General features: G+C 37.7%; 1 protein-coding gene across 2 annotated transcripts in view; it reads right to left on the reverse strand.

The window, feature by feature from the left end:
• DSCAM (DS cell adhesion molecule) overlaps positions 1-19571 on the reverse strand; it is a 460950-nt gene that overhangs the window by 202049 nt on the left and 239330 nt on the right. The window lies entirely within an intron of this gene.

The following is a 19571-nucleotide window of genomic DNA, read 5'->3' on the forward strand; positions in this document are numbered from 1 at the left end:
AATTAGGATTTGGTAGGTTTTAAAACTTACTACAATGTAACTATAAACAGAAATAGATCCTAGAAAAATCCAGAAGAACCATCCGAATCTCAAGAGAAAATGACAATTATTCCTTGTCTATATCAAGCTCATTCCTTAAATGTGTTTTTTCGTTTGTTTGTTTTTCTTCTGGATACTGTGATTATCTTGATTGAGTATGAACTGTGCTTTCAGTTGTTTTTTTTTTTCTATGCTTTGAACTTATTGGGAGGGAAAAAGAATATTGGAATCTACAAAATGATTGACTGTGCAGCCTGATCATTTGCTAAGCATTATTAAAAGCTCCCTGAAATCACCCCAATGCATTGCCCTTTACAAGCCAACAGCCATCAATTCAGATTGTCAAATGTGATTACAAGGACTCTTCATGAAGCTGCTTCCAAGCCATTAGTCTGATCAAAAAGCTGTGTCTTTTTTTTTCCCTATGTACATGTAAATCTACCATACCAATGCTTCAGTGTTTATGTGGTGATTCATTACAATTCTGAATACCATTGGTGATGTTGAATCTCCAAGACAAGTTTGAATTTGTTTAATTTTCAGAAATTATCCTTATTTTATGATTTTTTTCAAAGATATGCTCACTTGTACATTTCTCTTCCATGTACATCCACCTATTATGTGGTAATTAAATACTGCATCTATGCTCCACCCTCTTATTGTTCTTTGGAGACAAAATGGCCATTTTCAGCACAGCTTCAAAGAAGAGCACTCTATTTTTCAAAAAGCATATTTCATTTAATCATAGACTTTCTATATATTTCAGATGCACGCGTTTATCTGCTTGTTAAACCTTGTATTTCTTCATCATTCTGTATCATGGTCCAGACTCAAAGATAGCTACGCCTTGACCTGTGTGCTGTTATCTAGATGAGGACACACAAATACATGACTTTGAAGAGTGGAGTATTACAATTACCATGGAAACTGTTTAAGCCCATCACTTCTAAAGCTATGGCGGTATGGATTTAGATGCCTAGCTTGGCTACCCAGGCTTGTAAATGCCACTGGATGACCCTAGCATGAACTGCCAGACTCATTCACAAAGAAGGGGAAGGAGGAGTAAGGGGGAGACATACTGTTGAACAGCCCCCCGCCTGCTTAGCTTGTACTTGAAAACTAAATGTAGGAAACAGAAATTTCATGAATATTGTTACAGAAATTCTCAGCCATTCTCATACAGAAATTCTCAGTTCTCAACCATTTCTCATATTATTCAGTTGAGCTAACGACCAACTTTTCATTTATTTGTGAGGGCAATGTCTTTCATGTGTTTTTACATTGTATAATTGGAGCATAATATGCCAAGATTACTTATCTTCACCTGGTTGAGAAACCAGAAGAAATATTCACAAAATTAAGAGGTCCTGTAACAACAAGAGCAGAAGAAATCATTACAAATGCAAGACAGCCAGCCAAACAGGTAACTAGAAGATGCATCATTCCCAGCAAATAATTTATGATGAATCATTTATTTATTCAATTTCATTGGTTTTCCTGCTCACAATGCGTTAGCAAGATCCCACACTACTAGAATTGACTCTTTACTTGAAATTATTCATGATTTTTCCTTTTCAAAGATTAAAAGCTTTCTCTTGTTTCTTTTTCAAAAAGATTTTTACCAGGTTTGTAAATTATGTAGAATCATAGTTAAACCAGGCACCTTTATTTGAGCTTTACAGTGTTGAAAACTTACTTCAATCCTAATTTTGTGATATAAATATTTTTAGTATTTTTAAGATTATTTTCCAAACTATATCCTTCAGTAAATATGTAAATATTTAAGATTTATTCCACTCTGATTTTAGGAAAATCAGATGTCTAAGTAGCGCATATCTCTAAGTCATGGAAAAATGTCGATAAGTGCATATCCCTTTGGCTCTCAATTTAAACTTGTCCTTTTATTCCTCTGTTCTCTAGTTGTTATTTTACATTTTGTCACAGATCACATCCCTGCACCTGTGGGCACAGTGCGTCACTTAGAAAGCAGTCTCTTTGAGTTTACTTCCAGCTGTGGTGCTTCCCTTGGGCTGGCTGAGCTCTAGATCTGGGGTACCAGAAGAACTTTCTTCCACCATGGTCAAAGGTGTATGTGAGATGCACCCTCAGCTGTTAACAACAGTTGACAAAGGTCTCACTCAAACACAAAGTCGAAAGTCAGAGACATTTTTCCCCTCTTACTAAGGCCTTTTATATCTGTTTCAACCAGAAGTGTCTCTTCTTTACTGAATTCCTTTTCTACTGAGAGTAACGATTGCTTCTGCATGTAAACTTTTCCTTGCAAAAATGAATTCTTCTGAGAAACCCAGAAGTGGGGTGTCTTCCATTCTGTTCTATAGCACAGACATTTTCCTAAAATGCAGTATTTCAAATGCGCATGAATCATTTTGGGGGATATTTGGAATGACTGTGGACATTAGCTGCAGTCCCTGCAGTTCAATGCTGCCATTCTGACATCAGGAAAAAGTGCCATATTTGTGCAGTGTATCATAGGTGTGTGATACTGGAGCAGGTTGCCCACTTTGTGGTTGCCCCATCCCTGGAAGTGCTCAAGGCCAGGCTGGATGTGGCTTTGAGCAGCTTGGTCTAGTCGAAGGTGTCCCTGCCCATGGCAGAGGGTTGGAATGAGATGATCTTTAAGGTCCCTTCCAACCCAAACCATTCTGTGATTCTATGATTCTTTTCAGCTGACTGCATGTAGAGCCGCATCATTTCACCACCCATGTACTGGCAACTTTCTCCAAGCTGCTTAGTGTCAGTACCTAACTTACACGTTACTAGTTACACCTCCTGAAGTATGTGTTGGTATAATGCAGTATGAATATGGAATCTGAAATGTTTGAAATCCTGAGTATTTAAGAACTCATTTAAACACAATCCTTTGTGTGAGCAGTTATCACAGCTGGATGGTGTCTAAGAACACAAAACAGGCAATGCAGACCTTGAAACAAAAGCATCTTACACTCTGAAGATTATCCTGAGGGCTACACAGAAAACAATGACAAGGGCTGAAGACCTTTAACAAATGCTTTATCAGCAATTCTTTCGTGAAGTAGTGTTAAAAGTTGTTGCAATATTGATAATTGTAGTTCCCCAACAGTAGAATACCTTTTAATTATGCCTGCATGCTACTTTTAACATTTCTACTTTTCATCAGTATTAGAATGCATATTAAATGGCATAAACCTCATTATATACTGCAATATGTATAAAGGGCACAAAACTGTTCACATCAGCCATCTCATCCATTCAGACAAAAAGACGGCATTTTCAGAATGTTTTTGTGTGTGGTTTTTCTTTTTTTTTTTCAATTTATCATTAGTGCTTCCCTTTTTCTATGATATATACTAAGGTGCATATATTTTTGAAAATGCATATTTGCCAAACATAATGTCTTCCCTCAGAAATGCTGCTCATAAAGAGAACATGCATGAAGTGCATATTAAATTGACATATGATAACAAAGGCGAAGAAAAGAGGAAGAAACAGTAGGTCCTTTGAATTTTGAAATCCTCCATATTTTTTTCATTTATTAGGCACAAAGACAGTACAGGTTTATAAATAAACTAACCATCTCTACAACAATTAAAACACACAAGGACCATGGTTTTTAGAGTTGGTACACAAAAACTATTTTTGTGTCATTAAAGGGCTGTCAACAGTTTTGAAGACCATTTCCTGAAAAGCGGAAATGTAACATAACTTGCTTTTACCTTCTGCTACCAAATATACTATCATATTCCAAGAAAACTTACTTGCAACCACAGACTAAAAATCTCAGAAAAAACCCCACAGTCTTACGCCTGCAAATAGTTAAGCAGGAATATACAAGATACATGATACTGTAGGAATTTCAGAAGTTTAATACTAATTAGAGTAGGCTTAATTTTTGTTACAAATATTTCTGAAGCAATTGCACTGGTAAGAAGACCGAAGAATTAACAGGGCACAGCTAGATTACCTCACTATTGAGACTAAAAATCAATGAGTTAATTGATTACATTTTGCAAAAGGATCAATCTGTTTTTTATATTGTTTTAATAGTACATGTCCATAGCAATATTGTATTTCTATCCATTAAAGAATTTATGGGGAAATGGAAGAGTTTGCTATTCCAGTGCTTAAAGGCTGGAATGATCTTCCTGCGGTTTAAAAACCAAAGGCTATAGTACTTAGCTTACAGTAATTCTAAACTTTAGCTATTTTCTACCATTTTGTTATATTGACTGATATTGCCCTCCATAGTGAGTCTTCAAGCTATTAGTATGGTTCTGAAATGCTATTAAAAAGAAATTTTCTTTCATACACAAGGATTTATATCACAGCACACCTCAAGCTATGCTAGGAATATGCAGTAGGATCATGCTATTTTGCACTTCAAGGTCCTAACTGATATTCTTTTCCAAGGAAAAACCATTGGGGGCAGGAAGAAAGTGACAATTACAGGCACTTGGGTATAGCCTTGATTTGGAGTCAGTGCCACCAGGACATGCACCTGAAACACAGAAGCTCAGAAACACTTGTTATCCCATATTTTAGACATAACCTGAGAGTGTTTTCAAAAGCTAACACAATACCAATAGCTGAATTTCAGAAATAAGCTGCAATTAACAAGTCCTTATATGAGCTACACACTAAAAGAGGTACCTTATGTGTGCCTGTGCACAGCTGTGGGAAGGTCTTAATGAAATACAGATGAGACATCTACATAAAAACTCTACTAAAGCATTTAATTTTTACATAATTAGTCATTTACCTTTCTTAAGAAAAATCTTTCTTTCTAAGCTCAACTTCGGCATTACAAGGAAATGTCAGAAGAATTTGTGACGTGTGAGATGCATAAAACCTAATCCATGAATGAGTCCTATAGCAGAGCCCACTGATAAATGGAAATAGTACTGTTCAGTCCAGAGCTGCCTAAAAAACAAAGTGACTGGGAAAAAAGTTTTACAGCAGCCCAGATGAAGCAAGGGGAAAGCATCATGCTATGTATGTATATAGTCTCCTGAGGGAAAGCATGGCAACCCTGAGGATTCCCTAAGAACAAGAGCAGCATTTCTCTATAGCTGTGTGAAAGTGGCTCTGGTTGTTATATTTTAGTAGAGGCTTCAAGATGCCTTAAGTGTGAGAGCTTGGTCTTCAACTGAAGATCCTGAGAAAGTCAGGAGAAATCCAGGAACCAGACTGTTCATTGCTGTGAAATGGAAGGTAACTCTGGACATGTACACAATTAAATTTAAATGTTTAGACAACTTTGTGAGTGAAAAATGAGGGATTTTACACAGGTAATCTAACTACATAAGCAATCAAGGCAACTTTGCTCTACTTTCATTTTAGTTACCAAAATGTCTACAAGGAAGTCAGGACAGGAAGTTTTTTTTGGGTGAGGTTATTTTTTTAGTATTATTATTTGTCTTAGGACTTGAGAAAAACGCAATTTTCTAGCTTGAAATACACACATGTAAGTTGCATGTTCCATACTTAAGGGACATCAGAGGTATATTTCAGAGCTGGGCCTGAAACACCAATCAACTAAACGATTTCAGGACTAGCGTTCTTGCAGTCCATCTGCTTAGACCATTGCACGTGAAAGTAAGTATTACCTGTATTCTAAGATAACTGGACTTCCTTTGAACTAGTAGCTGCATGATTTTTCTGAAGTTTTGCTGAATGCTTTTAAATCAGACTCAGCATATGCAAACACAATAAGTGGTTGGCTTGAGTACAAGAGCTCAATTACATGCTGCCCAAATTACAAAAAAAGCAAACTCTGGACTACGTGCATGGCAGTTTAGGCAAATACATATTATTGTGTGCATATATATATAGTTCTGAGTTTTTTTTCTGTTCTAGCTGAGCTCCCCCTTTTCTCCAGTGTGAGTTCTACCACAGGGAGGATTTTGGGATTCTCTCATTTGAAATTAAATCATTCACTGTGCTGTAAGATACCCTAAAGAGAGCTGCTTTATTAGGCCAATTATACTACTGAGTGTGTAAAACTTCGTAGCCTGATTTCTCACACATTTTTTGCATACTTTAAGGTTAATACCACATTTCCATGATGAAAACAAGTCCTCTAAGCATGTATCAGGCTATGCAGCACTATATCTACTTAAATGTAACAACGTACATGGCATTCCCTGTAATCTTATTTGTAATTCTGGCTGACATAAGTAGTGTCCCTAGGTTGATGTATTTCTGATTAATGAGGCATTAGTTCTATATCAGGTAGCAATTTCAGAAGAGTCCTTTTCCAATGAGTTATGAATATGACTTGATTATTACCATTTGACCTACTCTTGTGTTGAAATGATTTGTGGCTGCATTTTCCCAGAGGACCAACCAAATGTCATTGCCTTGAAATACCACTCTTATGTTCTGGTAATTAAATGAAGATTTAAAAAAAATCATATGGTAGGCATGGAATCTGTGCGTGGTGTTCAACATTCTGAAATACCTGCACACTTACTTACAAGAGAATTTCCCAAACACAAATGAAAATGAGCTACATAAAAATTCTGCAAGTGTTGACCTAATACAAATCACAGCTGCTTCTATCTTACAGATATTTGAAAACATCGAGTTCTATCCCTTACCCCACTTACACCAGCCTCATGGCATTTAAAGAGTAATGAAATCACGAGACACAGTCAACATGGGCGAGTCCTAGTTAACTAATTGGATATCCTTCTCTGATGAGGTCACCCGCTTATGTGGGTGAAGGGCAGTTGGTGGATGTATTTTTTCTACATTTCAGCAAGGCTTTTGATATGGCCCTCATGGCATCCTTCTGCACAAGTTTTGCAGATGTAGGGTGAGCAGGTTATATATTATATAACAACAAAATGAACATTATTATCCCTTAAGAAAATATTCAGAATTACATAGGCTTGAAAAGCACAGAAACAGAGGTCTTGCATGATTTGGTCAGTTAATGAGCTGACCAAGCAATACTAATAACAATTTTGAATTTTTTGTACAAGGCAAAGGTGATAACATTGTGAAAAATAATAATTGCACATTCATTGTCATATGACATCTGTAAATAGAAGTAACTCTCCCTTTAAAAACAATGTCAGAAATGAAGGACATCTTTACTGAAAATTCTCTTTGCTCTGAGACTTGATATGTAACTTGTCACACTTTGTTCAGACTCATCTTTTTCAAAATAGCATTAGAATTTTACTAGAAACTTGGTTGTCACTTAACTTTCCTTTCCTCCCAGTTTACTTACTCCACAATAAAAGGCTATCCTTTTCTAAAGGTTTCTTCTAATCACTGCTTTGTTTATTCTGAAGCAGAAGGGCATCAAACTAAAACCTGCCATCCCAACTTCGGGAATAATCAAAAAGTGAACCTGAAGCTAGAAACAATTTCATCAAACACTACCAAACAGAGGAAGAAAACCATAATGCCAATTTAAATTCAGAAGTCTGCAGGATCAGAGCACATCTTCAAATTTATGTGTGACAAGGGGGTCGTGATCTCCTGATCTATGTGTAGGGCTTCTTGATACCCTGCAAATCACTATCTTCATTGCATATGACTTCCCAGTTGTTTGCAGAATGGGGAGAGTTCTGTGTGGTTAGGATCTGGTGGAGGACATCCATATACATGACACTGGCCGGCAGGTCAATGGCAGAAATTAGTGTATAAAGTCTTTTGTTAAAGCTGGAATATCAAGTAGTACAATAAGAAGACAACTGCAGCATGTGCTCTCCAATCAATGCAGTTAGCTTAACCTGAAGTTAGCCTACTTTCCACAAACACATATACAAGTACTTTTTCTTTTTGCAGCAAGGACCAGTACTTTTTCTTTTTGCAGCAAGGACCATACAGTTTCACACTCATTTATCAGTTTTGCTTCATATGCTATGAAGGTCTGACTCTATTTTTTTTTCATATATATTGAAACACAGAACCAGACGCAGACTTCTACCTGTCACCTGCACTGCCCGTGACCCAGGAGAAATGACATTGCTTTGGGATGGGAAGGATGCCCTGAGGGCAACCAAGCTCACCACCAAAAGTAGCTAACCAGGGGAAGTGATAAGTTTTGGCATGAGACAAGGCAATGAGTAAGGAGCCCTGTCATTTAATAAGGTCTGTTCTCAGTAATTACAGCAACACAATTTGATCAGCAAGGACTAAGTATCTTCATCTGAAAGGGATCGGATGAAATTAGTGCTGATGTAATAAGTACCATTTGTCACTATTAGGGAGAGAGGTGTTGACAGGTCCCTGGCGTTGCCATGGCAATGCGGCAGCGCTGTTTCTCCAGCAAGTTACACAAGTCTGGAAGGTAGAGAGTGCTCCTCTGTGGTAACCCAATTACCCTCTTCCCCACACTGGGTCACACAGGATCTACATTATCACTACCAAAAGTGGGATTCCTGGGGCTCAATTTGGGGTGGTGGTCCGGACTGCGATGATCAGCTCAGGTGCGACATTCCCCAGCTTCAAGCCTGCCTTGGTTTCCCTGCTATCAGCAGCCTTGAAGCTGCATCCTTAGTGATGCTCCCTCTGGACCATGCTCTCTGGCATCTTGCCGCCAGCCCTCCTGCAACCAGCTTCCACACATGTCCCACGGCAAGTGGGAAGCTCCTCCATTTTCTCATTGTTTTGACAGCATCCCTATGTGCCTGCTGGATTTCTCTCACACAACCTTAATGTAAGATTTAGAAGCACTGAAGGCTTTTGTGTTGGCCAAACTACATCTGAAAGGTGTCCTTTCCAGATGACAACTTTCCACCACGCAGTCTCATGAAGGAAATTTTCATTTTAAGCAGAAGTGCATTTTTCTCTGACAGTACATGCAGTAAGGTTATTCACAGGTAGATTACATATTGTTACAATATTTTCCACTGACACATTCCATGAGGTGAAATAAAAAGGAAAGATTTGCTGCCAGCAGAATAAAATACTAAGTGTGAAATACCACATGAAAGAAAGAAAGAGATTCTCTTGATCAGATACTCATAATCCATGCACATAGCCCAAATGCGATTTTAATTTTGTCAGTGGGTGGAAGTTTCCTGAATGTTAAATTACCTGCAGCAATTACAAACTACTGAGTAACCTGTTTACAGCTTCCTAAAATTATCATCACATAATTTGGCAATCTGCCATATTTTATTTCATTAAAACCTTAATGTACCATAACATAATAGCCATAATAAAGTTGTCAAGGGCCACTCATTGCTATTTACTTAGATCTCATCTGTTTATTATCTCTTGAAAACAGCAACCAAAATAGAAAGGAAACTGGGAGACTAACAGGTCACATGAGAAACGGGGAATATGGAGGGCTCCCTCTTTCTGCTCTACAGCCCCAAATCCCTATCTATCCTATTTGTCTCACAGTCAAAATTATGCACAGAAAATGCTTAATAATATGGTTGCTAAACAATAATAACTGCTTGCTAAAGTATGATGCATGTAGATGGGACAAAACATAACTTGTCAGAACCCAGAAATAATTACCAGTATTTTACACTATATGTAACATTAGCAATGTCAATGAATTCTATCATGTTTTACAAGCTATCGTCTGGAAGAAGTGCTTCTTCTGCCAGGTTACCTTTAAAATTATATACTGAAGCTTTTGAAGAAATTGCAGTAGTTGGAACTGACATAAAATACAAAAATTATTGACTATAACAAAATGCAAAGCTACTAGATCACTCGTTAATCCCTTCAATTAGGTCCCCACAGCAGCAGCCAAAATGGGGTGAGCTTGTAGCTGTGCTCTTAGCAGACAGTGCCTTGTCAGAAGTTTCATCATTCAGATGGAGTGTAGGTCTAGAAACAGGTGTTTAACTCATCTATAAACTCAACTGTTCTACTTACAGCATAAGTGTTGATTTTCTTCAACAGCTACCTGCTTGAGTACTGACATGCACCACGCCTGCTTAAGATTTGAAGCAGATGAAGTGCTAAGAGATGCAAGTTTTTTGGAAGAAACAATTACATATTGCCGCATACAGGTGTAGGTGGAACAACAGTACCAGCAACAACAGATCTAAATAGCAACACAACAGCACTAACAGAGCTGAGATACTAACAAAAAAGCCCATACCCTTGTGCTTAGTGGATTTAGTGCGCTAATCTCGCCTGTGTTACTGGCAAATCCTGAATTAGTTTAACATATATATATTAAAAACAGACTTACTGAGTATACATTGGTTAGCATATTTTGCCCACTTGGGTTGTTTGTTGTTTGGTTTTTTTTCGGGGGGGGGGGGGGGGGTTAGGGAGCTTACATAGAGAGAAAGTAGTTAAAACTATATTTTTGTGTATCACTAAGTTATTGAAATCACAATGACAGCATTTTATTTGCAAAACATTCAATGACAATTTCACAAATGGGGCAAATAAACCAAGACACAATGTTTTCAAGTAGTAAGGGATAAATTAACACTGTTTCAGTGCTCACAGACAGCTGTAAGAAGCATTAGTTGGTATTGTTTATGTAATTCACAGTTTTAATCTTCGAGCTTTCAAGTAAAGGGAGAACTGGTGGATATACTCTCTTTACAGGCAGTATTTCTCTGAGTTTTAGGTTAATGCATCAAATAGAAGACAATCAATACATATATATGTACTGAAGAAATCTGAAGGGAACCCTGTAGTAAAATAAAGCTCCCACATAAAAAAAAAAAAAAAAGATACACTTTTCATTAAAACAATTCTGCTGACATCATTTTACCCCAGGGTTGGACATAAACATAAGTATGATTTACAATAAGCATTTTTTCTGGTTACAAGTGCTGTATAGCTATAGTAGCACACATTTCCATGGGTTAGCAGGCAAACATTTTCCTCAGTTTCAGGCTGGGTTCTTGTGCCATGCATCTTTAACATGGAATATTAGCTAAAAATGAAAAGCAGATACTAATTTGACTTTCAAATTCATATCCAGATATATCTTCTCAGACAAAATCTGTTACAACAGCTATACCAAAATCTTCACGCTATTTCACATACATTATCAGATCCACACCAGTCATTTCTTGGAACACATGTGCAGGTACTCCCACTCTGCTTCTAGGTGTAGCTGAAAAGTGCAAAGGAAGAGGGAAGAGCAGAGGCTGTTGTTATCCTCTACTTGAAGCACCCCACAGAGAGACTACATAGCTAGCAGGAGCAAAAATGAAGACTTTTAAGACCTAAACCCAAACAAAATCTGAAAAGTGAAGCTCACATTTTATGCTGCACTAAGATGTAGGTTAAAATGAGGGTATAAGGAACATTAAATCCCAGTTCTCAGCCCAAGTCACTGGAGTTATAGGAAAAACCCCAGTGCAGTTCCATGGATATGAAATAAAAGAATTTTTCTAGTTACAATAGTGGGAACTAGGTAATGATGCTATTTTATCACAGGTGAATCTAGTTAACTAGCTTACAGTTTTGACCGAAAATGCAACATATCAAACTGGAAATTTAACTGACTTACATTAGAGGCTTGAATTCTCTCATTCCTTTTATCTTATTCCCTCTTCTGCCTAAATGGACCCACTGTGATCAATCTGTTGCTGCACCTGTAAGGCCTATCTTTACTCGTTCTTTACATGTGTTGAAAAAGATTTTCTGCTTACTATGGGTGTACATGTACCATTCAGTATTCTGCCATGTACCTGAACTCATCCAGACGCTGGAAAGAGTACTGAGCAAAAAAAGGACGGTAAATTAGTCTTGGCTAAGTGCCAAGTTCAGCAGGTTATAACCTTTCCAGTATTCAGACAAGCTCACTCATCCCCACACATCACAGAACTGGGCAATGTAGAGTTCCTCTTACAAGTGATATTAGCAGTATTACTAGTGGCAGATCATCATCCAGAAAGCTGCCACTGGACTCCATGTGTTCTTCCTTCATTACATGTCTCAAAGTTCTTCATGAAAAATGACTTCCTAGCTCTGTGGGAAGGCATGCAGGCCTGTAAATGCCAAGGTGCCATAAGATATGCATGGCAATTGCTGCCCTGACCTTAATTTCTCTGGTTTTTATTTGTTATGGTAATGCCATGAATAACTAAACTCCTGATAAGTTTTCAAAACACTTTTCTGAGATTTTTATTATTATTTTCAGCTAATATTAGTTTTTAACAAATGATTTGTAACCAACTTATAAAAATGCATCCTCAGAGACAGTTCAGCAATGATTACATCATTCCGTCCTTCATGCTGCTCTCATTAGAAGGGATGTGCTATCATTACTGCCTGAAATTTCTGAAAAGGCTTTAAAAAAAAAATAACTGCAAAAGCACATCACCATTTATGAACATGCTTTGGCAATAATTTCAGCTTTTACAAAGGTTTAATTTAATCTGAAACTTGTACTTAAAGGCAAAAGGCTCAAAATAGTAGCTGCTCACAGCACAGCAGATGGTCCAGACAATAAAAAAGGCAGAACTATTTGAGCAACGTGAGTTGTTCACTGATAAAGATAGAGGCAGTTAGCAACTGTGCAATGAAAATGATGTTTCACTGGAATAAAATAATTTGCAAAACAAACTTCAGAAACTTGACATGGATTAATCTTTCTTCTTATTTTTTTCTTCCTCAAAAGGGGTGTTCTGAACCTGTCCAAATGGATAATTTAAAAAATAAACAGAAATTCATGTTTCAAAATGTTATTTCATTTTAAAACCTAAGATAACTGTTGTAATTTATTTAAGTATTGTGGGATGACACACACACAAACTAACTCAGTGTAGATTAAGATATATATCCAACAGGTATCTTATTACAGGATGAGAGAAGAAATTTTAAATTGTAGTTTTTCCAGGATATAAAAATGATTTCTTTTTTTCAAATGAGTGTTTCATGTAGCCAAGGAAATGGGGAACATAATAATGGCAAAGAGAAAAATACCTAATTTGAAAATCACAGTTAAATATTGAAGTTATCTGATTAATAACCTTGGGCTTTTTTAACATCTGGAATTATAATCAATGTCAGTAAATCCTTTAGAAAGCCAAGATGGAAACCTTTAAGTCACATCTTAAATTTGCAACAGCAGTAGAGTTTACATATTAAATAATGGTATAATCTGCATGTATCAAGTTTCCAGCTCTTCCCATTTCTTTAACTAGTAATTTCTCTCTTGAATATTTACGACGTTCTCTCTTGCAGTTAAAATAAAGAAAATGAGTTATTTAACTTGAAATACCATGAGTCACCTTAAAGTACACTTTCATTCAGTTCACACGAGAGTTCTTTAAAAATTATTCAGAAGAAAGTAGAAATTGAAGGATCTTTCCTGTGTAACCCACCGCTGGCCTCTGCTTTAGAAGGCAAACGCAGCATACAACCTGTTTTCATAAATCAGAGAAGCACCATACAGATCTTGTTTGTGACCACACTGCTTTCTCTTGAAAGGCTGTTTCAGAACTCTGTTTCTGCGAATGCCTGGAAGCTTTCTTCCAGTTTCCAGGCTAAATGTGTTTGGGATCAATTTAAATTGATGCTTTCCTTTAGCTTAAACAGCTTTTCACCCTCACTGACATTTTCACATTACTCTCTTTAGAGAAGGCAATGGTATTTCTTTCTTCCTTGACGTATATATTCTAATTAATTAAACCAACCACGCTCTTTTAGCAATGTTTCCTATGAATTTTTCTCCATCCCGAAGTTTTGTCAGTAGGCCTTCTCTAAATTTATTCCAATGTAAATTTATCTCTGTTGATGACCTGCCTGAAGAAAACACTCCAAATGAAATAGTATTTTGCTTTGCATAACAATACTAATGGTTCCATCTCTCTTTTGGAAATACAACTTCTACAAACTATTCTCTGTGCTATGGATGGTACTCTGCTGGATGCCTAAAAACCTAGGCTTTCTGATGTCTGGAAGTCACAGGATTTCTGGAGTTAAAAAAAGTATCTATTTTTACTGGAACATTATCCTTTATGAAGTTGAATGGCATTGTCCCATCAGAAGCCTGGAGATTGTCTTTGCATCTCCTCTCCTCTCCTGCTAGTCACTGAAAAGCACTTCTACTCATTCTGTAGGTCCACATCTGTGACACAAAAATCACTGATTTCCATGATTTCAAAGGAAACTTCAGCATTCCATGGCTCCTAAGCTTTGACTAGCAGTTAAAATACACAATATTTCTTGCTGTTAATGAGAAAGCAATCCTAGAATCATAGAATCATAGAATGGTTAGGGTTGGAAAGGACCTTTAGATCATCTAGTTCCAACCCCCTGCCATGGGCAGGGACACCTCACACTAAACCATCTCACCCAAGGCTTCGTCCAGCCTGGTCTTAAACTCTGCCAGGGATGGACATCTCCCATAAAGAAAAGCAGCACAGCTCTTCCTGCAGCCTTTAGCCTTCGTTACAAGCTCTGTTTCTGGGAATATTGCTCCAAGCGAGACAAAGCCTTTGGATCTTTCTTCCTGTGCCTTCACCAGCAGCAATAGACCCTGTTTGATGGGAACCCTTTCACTTTTGCCAGTCAGCACAGGGAAGAGTTGGGACCTAAAATGAGGGCAACCTCCATCCCTGGATGCTGCTCTCCTCCTCTCCCACTACCTGACCGAAGGGCTTTCGCCAGCCCCAGTGCTTCCTCTCTGTCCCACTGGGACAAAGAACTGCAGTATTTCCACATTAACAGTTACCACTATGCGCTAATCACATTTTAATTGCTAACCAGACCCTACCAAAAAATAACAGGCTACAAAAGCAGAAAATAAAAATCATTAAGCAGAAGTTTCAGTTTCTCTCTTCTTTTGTGTTTTATTTCCATTAGTTACTATCTGACTTGCATTGTGTGAAATCCATTAAGTTACAGAAGGCTCAGAGCCCTTGGATCAGGTAATACTGTGAGAAATTAATCTGAGAAATATTTAATTTTTCAGTGAGTCTAGGCCAGAACTTTGGATTTTCACACCCCCACTCAGGTTTGTGGTAGGTTCAAAAATTGTCTCCCAATTGCTTATGTCCAACCTGTGTTTTTTATCACAGCTACACTATTAAATCAATGCCATGCTATACTTCTCTGGATCTGAGCTGCTATGGTGAAGCAGAGGCTTTTTAACTCTGGCATGGTACCAGTGTGACAATTTCCAGCAGTAAGGTAGGTACCAAAAATTCACGTCTCTGTGCTTTGGAAAGCCAGTGAAAAGCCCTCTTCCTGAGTAATCCTATAGAGGAAATAGGTTTTCAGGAGAACAAAGTAAAACAAATAATAAGATACCAATCCTGTCCTTTCTACCCAGCTGCAAATTATTTCTACCCAAATGCATATTATATGTATCAGAGCACTTAAAAGCTCCTCTGGCCCACAGAAGGCCTCAGAAAGGTTTTTCATATCATGCACGTCCATCCTTTTAGCAAGCTCAGAAAGCTTCTTTCTGTTTAAGTGCTGAGCAAGAAATGGTGGAGAATGGCAATTAGTGGAGAAGTATGTTGGGAGCAAAGTCCTTTGGTCCCTCCAGGGAGGGAAAAAGCACTTCAGGACAAAGTAGCCTGGGGGAGAAGGCTCAGGGAAGCTGGTAGAGGGCAGAGGTTAACCTTGTGGTAGGTACTGAGAGTATGTGGCCAGTGGGTTCCTCATTGCAACTACCTTAAAGGCTGACAGAATAACTCAGATATTCTGCAGGCGACAGGAACAGATTGGTAACCCTTAACTTTGTATTTTGTTATATGAATCTATTATGTATTCTTCCAACAAAAGACAGATTTTCTAAGTCTCTTTGCTTTTGTCAATACTGACTGAAAAACTTCACTTAGACTAACACTGTGATTTTTTTTTTTTTATTTCAAGTTTAAAGAATTTCCAAAACCAACTGCTGCAACAGTTATTAGTGTCAAAAATCACTTTCAAAGATACTTGTCTGGGGAGAGACATTGAGCTATTCACTTTTTTGCCATGTTTCTAAATGTTCTACAATCTTCCAAAATAGAGCTTACTAGAAAAACTGAAACTAACTCAAAAGCAAAAATACCAAAACCTGCAGTTATTTAAGATATTCTGATATGAAAGCATATCCTATAAAAATACTGATGTCTTACTATTAGCTTCTACAGCCTAACCAGCAGCAGTGGCAGTTAATGGCTATGAAGCATAAATACAACATCTCTGCCTTGGCACCTTCCCCTGGCAACTGTCCTCTAATGGACACCCCATTCATTAATTAGGATGGGTTTGAATAAGTTTTCTAACTTCTTCAAAAGAAAAAGGAATTTTGCCCTCAGCAACAATGTGCACATTATGACCAAGCAACAAAAATACAGAAAACTATTTATCACACATATGGCTAGGAGAGAAACATGTATTATCAGTTATCAGGAGTCAAGCCACAGTGTAGGAGATGATGCTTCTTTCATCTTTCATCTCTCATTGACAGGATGTTGTCTGCAGAAACAGCCTTACACTTGCATTTACATGTTACATTTCTATGTCATTTTCAGATTCGGTTGTGCTGGAAGAAGACGTAATTATTCAGTCCTACATTAAAGAACTAACTATTTTTCTAATTTCATTTGTAATCTCTCCATCCCTCTCTCTCTGATTCTTAGTGGCATCTAGTGGTACAGTACTGCTTTTGTTAAAAATGCACATTCTTTACTGGTCAAAACAGGAATTGCCCTAAAATAAAATGCAGATTCTGGACTCTAGAGGGTTAAGAGAACTGGAGGTAAGCTTGAGTTTATAGGTCTGATGGTGTCACTAGGCAACAAGTAACTTGCTGCAGCCAGCTCTTTTCAACCTCCTTGCTTCCTAATGAAGCCTGGTCTGCAAGCTGTTTAGAGACAATAAGGGAAAGCATGTTTATTGCCTCTTCTTCCCATACCCACTTCCTCACCAAAACCTAAAACAAAACCAAACCCCCAAATTAGAGAATGATGCTGCAATTGCAGTTGCACCATGTTGGGAGTGGTTAAAAAAACAGACCGCTTTTGTAAGGTGGGGACAATTGTGGAGCTCTAATGTTTTAGTCATGTTTCAAGGAAAGGACTGCAGCTGTAATTCCAAGAGAATAAGGAGGGGGAGGGGGAAGATAAAAAAAAAAAAAAAAAAATGAAGGAAAATGTCATTTAACTATTTGGAGCCAGTTTGAGCTTGTAATTACAAAAACTACGTTTTCAAAGACCCATTAAAATAAAATTCGAAGCACTTCACTTTTTTTAAATTGGAAATTTAGTTATGTTTCTGTGGCTTGGCTGATTGTGTCTTGCATTCTTACCTGTTCTAAGGGATTAAAACACGAGTCCAATTTAAACAACTAAATCTTTACAGTTTTCTTATATTATTTTCAGTAACACAGAAATATTAAAGACATTGTAATGAAGTGAGGGAAATCTCATGATAGATTGTTTTGCGAACCATTTCTTTAACTACAGAAAAACTTCCTATAAACAAGGAAAGAACAAATGACCTGTAAATTTTACAGGAATTCTGCAGATTTTGAATACTTTGCAATAAAAATAAATTAGTGCTATACAATCATCAAGGCATATTTTGTTTTCTGCATTTAAACAAAATATCCCATCTTTTATTTATGCGGTCCAAGAGATTACAGGTTCTTGCACTGAATACTTCCAATTCTTTATCATAAATCTGAATTCTGCCATCATAAATTCTGCACTCCAGCATCTATACAGCCCTAACAGTTTTGACAAGTTAAGGTATTTATTTTATATGAAGACAGGTCCTTGTAAATCTGGTAAACTTAATATCTCACAGCAAGTACAAAAATATGGGCATATTGTATTACATTGTCAGAACAGCAGCTCTGTATATTTATGAATACACACGAGATGACCTGCGCCCTACTAGCTTGCAATTGCAGCACATTTTGCCCAGAGGTAAAATTCAGACACACTAAAACTAATTTCTTACTTCATGTAAAACTAGTCACTGTGTTGTCCTGGCTAAGAGACAGCATGATTCTTTTTTGGTTGTTGTTGTTTTTTTGTTTGTTTGTTTGTTGGGGGGGGGGGGGGGGGGCATGCTTTTTGTTTGTGGACTTGGTTGGTATGGTTTTTTTTTGTTTTGTCTTTTACAAAGCATGCTATATATTTAATTTATATGGCCTCTCTTAGAATATGGATTGAAAGGTATTTCTAAGGTCTTAATTCTGCACCCTGAACAGAGTTTCCTGCAGGTTCTGCATTTCAGAGTAAGCTCAGAACTGGTGGGTCTTTACTGCAAATAAGGTCTCATTTTTGCAGACAATAAGCCTTGTTTACTCTGAAAACACTTTTTAGCTGGTCTACTTTCATGCACATTGTATTTCAGGTTTAAAGCCCTCCCTTCTTAGGCTGCATAAGCAACAAGTTCTTTATCTTCAGCAGCTCCAAGCAACAATAGGTGCCAACAGCTCACTACAGCCTGCAAAAGCCATAACAAAGGAGTAAGGAAATAGCTGTCATGTTCAAATAAGACTATGTTCTGTGTTTGTGGAGCTGACATTAATTTCAGCCACAGAGGAACATGAATTCCCAGACTGGTGATCTCTCTTTACAGCCAGAAAACAAGAAATCAGGTTCACAGAGAATGAATAATTACGCTGATTTGGTAATGAAGGTGTTACACACAGCTGTAATCTCTTTATAAGATCAAGGAGAACAGCAAGTCAAATTAGTAGGTTCTAGATCTGTCATCCACCTAAGAGTCTTGGATAATTCCTTGAGCACCATCTAGAAAATCTAAGCTTTCCTTGGAGGTGCAGTCTGTAGTCAAGGCAGTTTGTCCCATGCAAGAGGCAGGCCACTGATTTTCAGAGCAACAGAAAGCCTCTCAGTGGCCAAGAATAAATTTATGCCTAAAGGCAGTGTACATAAACAATAAAATACAGTTACAGTATCATAAACTGGAGGTGCTAAAGCTGTGCTTTGCCAAGGAGTGGCAACAACATCACACAGGCTCATGCTGGATGAAAGGTACTTGCTCTAGCAAGGAGTACTTCAAAGACCATGGAGACCCATTGTTTCAGACTCAGCTGGTTCACCCAGCCTTGGACCTCCAGTTCAGATATAAATTAAGAAACCATATAGCTAGCCTCAGAGTAAGTAATTTACAGCCAAAACACCATCACCATGTCAACAGCTAAGCTCTCAGTTTTTCATCATGACAATCACTTACCTCATAAGAAGGAGAGATGAAACCCCTCACACCTCATATACCAACTGTACGCAGCATACAAAAGCTGTCCTGGTATGAGGAAGAAACTAACCCTCTCAGACAGACAGTTCATACCATATGTGTAATCTCTTATTGAACACTGGTGCTTGCATAGCAAACATTGCAGAGGAGGTTGATAGCATTTTTTAACCACCTGCAACATATCTGTGGCTGATCTTATGTATTATCACTAGGCTGACAACTTACCGGGTACATCTCTCTCCATGCAAAGGAAGGAAGAAGGATGGTTCAGAAGGAGCATGATACAGGCTCATTTTCCTCCCCAGCTCAATTAGGAAACAACTGTCTTCTCAGCATGCTCCTTTTATCTAGTCTTAGTTCCGCGCTATTTAGCCTCTATACCCCTTCCCTTTCCCACTTCAGCACTGGCTCTG

Source organism: Pezoporus wallicus, unplaced genomic scaffold (assembly GCF_028554395.1).
Source record: "Pezoporus wallicus isolate ANWC-B61680 ecotype Strahan unplaced genomic scaffold, APGP_CSIRO_Pwel_v1 contig_8747, whole genome shotgun sequence".
In the NCBI taxonomy this organism is placed as follows: Eukaryota; Metazoa; Chordata; class Aves; order Psittaciformes; family Psittacidae; genus Pezoporus; species Pezoporus wallicus.